This window comes from Prionailurus bengalensis, chromosome A1, assembly GCF_016509475.1.
Source record: "Prionailurus bengalensis isolate Pbe53 chromosome A1, Fcat_Pben_1.1_paternal_pri, whole genome shotgun sequence".
Lineage (NCBI taxonomy): Eukaryota > Metazoa > Chordata > Mammalia > Carnivora > Felidae > Prionailurus > Prionailurus bengalensis.
The window spans coordinates 84270455-84277287 of NC_057343.1; the positions used below are offsets into that span (position 1 = coordinate 84270455).

The following is a 6833-nucleotide window of genomic DNA, read 5'->3' on the forward strand; positions in this document are numbered from 1 at the left end:
AATAATTTTTTTTGAAAATTAAATTAAGGTAAGATATACACATATGTAAGAAAAATATTTTACAACGTGAAAAGGGCTATGACCACATATATACTGACATCTATTTCACAGATAAGATTTTATTGGTGATAGATAAATTTGAGATTACTGTTAACATTGGTTAAGACTTGAAAAAGACATGAGGAAAGAACCAGAACAGTGCAACAGAGACGCCTATTACGTTTGTTGTTGTTCATGTTAGGTCTCTTAATTGCATTCTTCTTCAAAGTCCCAGAAGGAATTTTTCAACAACAAACCTCATCAACTCCCATGATGGGCATAGTAAAACCAGGATGATGTCACTCTCCTGTTTATCCTTATACAGTTAACCATGAGCCCACTCCATTACCCATGTAGATAAGGGTTGCAGCAGTATCTGATGTTGAGTTTGATAATATAGAAAGAACTATAGGAGCAAAGGGGTAATTACTGTTTTTGACTTATTCTCTTTCTGATACAAGCTATTCATTCTTGGCCATATCTTCTCAGTTCTTCCTTATCATATATTTTTATGAAGAAAAGAAAACGTGCATTTTTAAAATTCAAGTATAATTAAAACACAGTGTTTTATTATTTTCAGTCATACAATATAATGATTCACCAAATCTATATGTTTATACTCTTAATCACCCTTTTTTGATTGATTGTTTACTATAACAATAATTTACAGCAAAATATTAGGAAATGGCTTCTTAATTTCTACTTATGTATGGACACAAGAATATGCATGCCTCCTATATTATTGAATGATGTGTTTGTTTTATTGAGGCTGAGATTTTACAGAAGAAATAAGACTCATTTTTCTTTAAGTGTGGACTACTTCTGGTAGTTAGAAAACTGAAACATTGTCTCAATTACACTTACCTTTCATACATGAAAATGACAGTGGGTGATTATAACTAAATTGTAGACTGTGGAGGGAAGATGATATTCTAGAGACCTAAAGCAGCTTTATAGGGTGAGGATTCTATCACCTGACTTGAGATTGAGACACAAATCTTCCCTCAGGTGAATTGTGTGATGCTAGGCAGATAGCTGCAATCTGAATTATTTAATTTGCAAAAGGAAAAAAGTTAAGTTTATTAAGTACTTCATTGACTTTTGGGGAAGGCAATATATAGAATGATATAGAACAATAGAATAATTTCTGGTATGCCATCACCTAAAGATTTGATATTCTACCACCACTATTAAAAAAAATAGAAAGAAAGGGATATTTTGAAGATATTTTTAAGTACACACTATGCCCAGCATGTGGTTCAAACTCATGACCGCAAGATGAAGAGACACGTCTACCACTGAGACATCCTGGTGTCCCTACCACCACTATTAATAATTCCCCAATTTAAATATGAACTTTTCTGTTTACATTCAACTCAAGCAATTGGATAGAGAAAGGTAAGAATGAACAGGGTGGCCAGTTGCTTTGCAAGGTACAGACAGCATTCCATTGTCTGTCTGGTGTGCCAGGTAGGCTGTTCAGTGTAGCTTGATCATAGTGATTCCAATTTACCAAAGTGCAACAGAGATTTGCTTCATTTGACCACAAACATTAACTCAGCAGGTATGTTTTCTTTTATTGGGCTGTTTAAAATTTTTGCACATAGGTCAGCTTTCATCTGCTAGTGAGGGTGAAAAATGACAATAATATTATAGGTTTTAATGCAATGTGTACCAGATTTGTTGGGTATTTATATTAAGGCATCAAGTATATTTTAAGTGTTGTCTACTAGTTTAGAACCCCAGAAAGTGGGACAGTTAATAAGTTGAATATCGTAATTGGTCTTTGGAATTATTACAAGAGTATACAATGTTTTGAAACTCAGATTTTATACCTGAAATATCCCTGTATCATAACCATTTCTAAACTATTCCTGAAGAGAAAAGCCAATGTTTCTTTTCTGTTGTTGTTGGTAAGGAGTTTTAAAATTTAACATTTAAATATTTTTAATGTTTTATTTACTTTTGAGAGAGAGAGTCAGAGTATGAGCAGGGGAGGGGCAGAGAGAGATAGAGACACAAAATCTGAAGAAGGCTCCAGGCTCTAAGCTGTCAGTACAGAGCCCAACACAGGGCTCAAACTCATGAACCACAGGATCATGACCTGAGTCGAAGTTGGACATTTAACTGACTAAGCCATCCAGGAGCCCCAACATTTAACATGACATTACATATCAGTAATTGAAAAGTTGCAAAGGTTTTATGTCTAAAAGAGAAAATGTAAAAGAAGCTGTTACTGATTCTTTTCAGAAAGGACAGATATATTTTACTTCAACTGTTCTTTCTTATTCATCTGGAGCAATTTTAGTATTTTACTTTAGGGATGCCTGGGTGGCTCAGTCAGTTGAGTGTCTGACTTCAGCTCAGGTCATGATCTCACGATTTGTGGTTTCAAGCCCCATGCCGGGCTCTGTGCTGACAGCTGGAGTCTGGAGCCTGCTTTGGATTCTGTGTCTCCCTCTCTGCTCCTACACACACACACACACACACACACACACACACACACTACTTTTTCCTGAATACATGGACTATGACAGTCTTCCACCTAATCAATTTATTTATTTTTTGTCTTCAGAATATAATATAGATGTAGGCTTTGAGTAGCTGATTAGGAGGGGGGAGGGTGTCAGAGACCAACTCAGTGTTCAATTTACCTCTCTACATCTCAGTTTCCATGAAAAATTGGTTGCTATAGACAATAAAGAGGTGATGTTTGTAAAAGCAACTAAAGGTTTGCCTTGTAAATAGCAATGATCTTATAAATGCTGGTTCTTCTTCCTGAGATTTAGAACAAATGGTAGAAGATTTAAGTAGATGAAGTTAGAGAAGAATATATTAGATAGAACTAAGATAGGATTTTCCATAAAGATCTGCTTAACTTGAGTAAAATAATAAATACATACTATATATTTATTATATTTTTGTATTCATATATATTCCTATGTATATGTATATGTATATGTATATGTATATGTATATATATAGTCAGTGACAACAGAAATTATCAAGTCCAAATTTTTATTTGTATGAATAGATAATAAAACTGTCAAACTAAAGTAATTCATCTTATATCATAAAACAAAATGGTAACTATCATCTCTTGCACAAATTCTGCATAAAATTACCATAGATATTAACTCTTTAAATTAACAATATATGCGCTTATTTATCTGTGACTGGTAATGTTCTAAGCACTTTCATTATTCTACATAACTTGATCCTGAACGTAGCTGAAATCTAACATTATTATCCTGTGTTTATGTAAAGTAAACAAAGGGTAGAGGATAACCTGGACCCACAGTCACAGTCCGGCTTCAAAGTTTGGGCTCCTAAATTAACAGATATAGGGAGTTGGTCATTGGCAGTGCCTTAATCTTCTCCTGTACATGCATGGATAACTCCTTTAAATCACAGAGCATCATAGCCTGGCCTGATTTTATGGACAATGATGGTTCAAACTTTTGGTAAAAATATTCCTCAAATTATCTTTCAGTTACTTTCTAAATCTTTCTTATATGGAGTGCATCTCCCAGAGCTTTTAAGATCCATTTGCATCCTTAAACAAGAAATATTGATTCAATTTTGACTTCCATAACAACAACAACAACAACAAAACTATAAGAAATTTTATTGTATTTTTTTCAGTGATTCACTTTTTTGCATTTTTATGCAGCAGTGATTCTGTGAATTTACATACATACTAATACACAACATTATCATCAGGAAATGTCATGACCTTGAACTATGGGAACGTTCCTTTAAGTTATCAATATATATATATTTTTTTCTTTGAATGTACTTCACAACAATGTTACATTTGTTTCAGGTATATGACATAGTATATCAATAAGTTATCTTTTATGCTATGCTCACAAATGGATCTTCTGTCACCATACACTATTAAAATATCATTGACTATATTTCTTATGTAATGTCTTTCATTCCCTGCAACTTATTCATTCCATAACTGAAAGACTGTATCTTCCATTCCCTGTCACCCATTGTGTCCATTATCCTACAGCTCTCCCCTCTGATAACCATCAGTTTCTTCTCTATATTTCTAGGTATCATATTGTTTTATTTTTGTTGCTGTTTATTCATTTGTGTTTTGGATTCCTTATGCGAAATAAATTATGTAATATTTGTCTTTCTCAGTCTGACATATTTCACTTATCATAATACCCTAGTGGATCCATCCATATTGTAAAAAGGGGAAGAATCTCATCCACTATTATAGTAGCTTACTGTATATATGTATACATATATATGTATATGCATATACGTATTTATACACACACAAACTATTCCTTTCTTATTCATTCATCTATTGATGGACACTTAGGTTTTTTTCATTTCTTTGTATTGTAAATAATGCTGAAATAAACACATGGGCACATATAAAATAAACAATGGGATATTACCTATAAAAAAGAATGAAATCTTGTCATTTACAACACCATGGAGCGAGGTACAGAGTAATGTTAGGTGAAATAGGTTGGTCAGAGAAAGAAATACCATATGATTTTGCTCATATGTGGAATTTAAGAAACAAAATAAGTGAGCAAATGGAAAAGAGAGAGGCAAACCAAGAAACAGACTCTGTTTGTTAATGTTTATTTATTTTTGAGAAAGACAGAGCACTAGTGGGGTAGAAGCAGAGAAAGAGGGAGACACAGGATCTGAGGCAGGCTCCTGGTTCTGAGCTGTCAGCACAGAGCCCAAGGTGGGGTTTGGACCCACAAACCATGAGATTATGACCCGAGCTGAAGTCAGATGCTTAATCAACTGAGGCACCCAAGTGCTCTGAAATGGACTCTTAACTATAGAGAACAAACTGATGGTTACCAGAGGAGAGGGGAGGGGAAAGGTGAAATAGGTGATGGGGATTAAGGAGGGCACATGTGATGAACACCAGGTGTTATATGACAGTGTTGAATCACTATATCATACACCTGAAACTAATATTACACTGTATGTTAACTAAAAGGAATTTAAAAAAAACTTTAAAAAATAAAGTCAAATGAAAATTGGAAATAAAAATTAACATAGGGGATCATACAGTGTTTTTGGTTTCTTTGGAGAAATGCATACCAGCAGTGGAATTTAAAAAGTACCAATATTTTTGACACACAGTTGTGAATCCTTGGATTTTTAGTAAATTTATTCAATTACTGGTAATTTAAAATCCTGAAATACACTAGTCCTTGGAACTTCCCCTTATTAGTTTACTGAGTTGGCATGTGTAAACATACACACACACACACACACACACACAGACATGCTCACTATACATTTATTTCAGGTGGTCATATCCCATCAGTGATCTGTTAACTCCATAGTTCTCCTTGGTGATGATGCAGGTGAAATCCAATGGAGAACAACACTTGGGTGGCCAAGCATACTCGACGATCAGATTTTGACCTAGTGGGACTCTTCAGTCAATCCAAGCACCCAACTCTCCTTTGTGTGGTAATTTTTATGGATTTCCTGATGGCCTTGACTGGAAACATTATCCTGATCCTTGTGATATGCCATGATGCCCACCTTGACAACCGCATGTACTATTTTATCACCCAGTTGTCTCTCATGGATGTGATGTACATTTCTGTCACTATGCCCAAGATGCTCATGGAGCAGGTCATGGGTGTGAATAAGATCTTAGCCCCTGAATGTGGGATGCAGATGTTTCTCTACTTGACACTAGCAGGTTCAGAAGTTTTCCTTCTAGCTGCCATGGCCTATGACCACTATGTGGCCATCTGCCATCCACTCTGTTATCCTATCCTCATGAACCATAGGGTGTGTCTCCTCCTGATCTCTTCCTCCTGGTTTCTGGGATCTCTGGATGGATTTATGCTCACACCCATCACTATGACCTCCTTCTGCAGATCCCGAGAGATCCATCATTTCTTCTGTGAAGCCCCTGCTGTAATGAAGCTTTCCTGCTCAGATACTTCCCTCTATGAGACACTCATGTACTTATGTTGTGTTCTCATGCTCCTCATCCCTGTGACAGTCATTTCAAGCTCCTATTCTTTCATCCTCTTCACCATCCACAGGATGAAGTCAGCAGAGGGGTGGAAAAGGCCTTTGCCACTTGTTCTTCCCACATGACCATGGTAATCCTCTTCTATGGGACTGCTGTCTACACCTACATGCTCCCCAATTCCTACCACACCCCTGAGAATGACATGATTGTATCTGTCTTTTATACCATACTCACTCCTGTTCTAAACCCTTTAATTTATAGTCTTAGGAATAAGGATGTCACAAGGGCACTAAAAAAATGTTGAATGTAGAATCTGTCAGGAAACTATAAAGTAGGAAATATTTTCTACTGTTTTTTCTGCACTCTACAAATTAAAACTGTAGGATACTATGCCAATGTTTTACCTCAAATTCTGATACCATGATGTGTCATCACCCATTCATCCCTTTCAGTGAAATTGTTTCCCTGTACCAGAAAGCTCTTCATTTTTACACTTCTGCATTCAAAAGATTTTGTACATTTGGATTATATCCATGTTACATTTTTCTGAAGTTTCCACTGAGATCCTGTAGAAGACTATTCATATTCTTAAGAAATATGTAATAATATATTAGAAACGAAGATCATAAAGTGTTCAACTGATGAGAAAAAGAGATAGAAAGAGGTGATAAAGCAAATGATGTACAAAGTTAAGAGAATCTAGGCAAAAGGTATATGAATATTAATTGTACTATTGTTATTATTCATACAAATTTTCTGTAAATTTTAAATTACTTAAGAATAAAACATAAAATATAAGACTTTT

General features: G+C 35.1%; 1 pseudogene; it reads left to right on the plus strand.

The window, feature by feature from the left end:
• Positions 1-5409: 5409 nt before the first annotated feature.
• LOC122478913 lies at positions 5410-6332 on the plus strand (annotated as a pseudogene).
• The last annotated feature ends 501 nt before the right edge of the window (positions 6333-6833 follow it).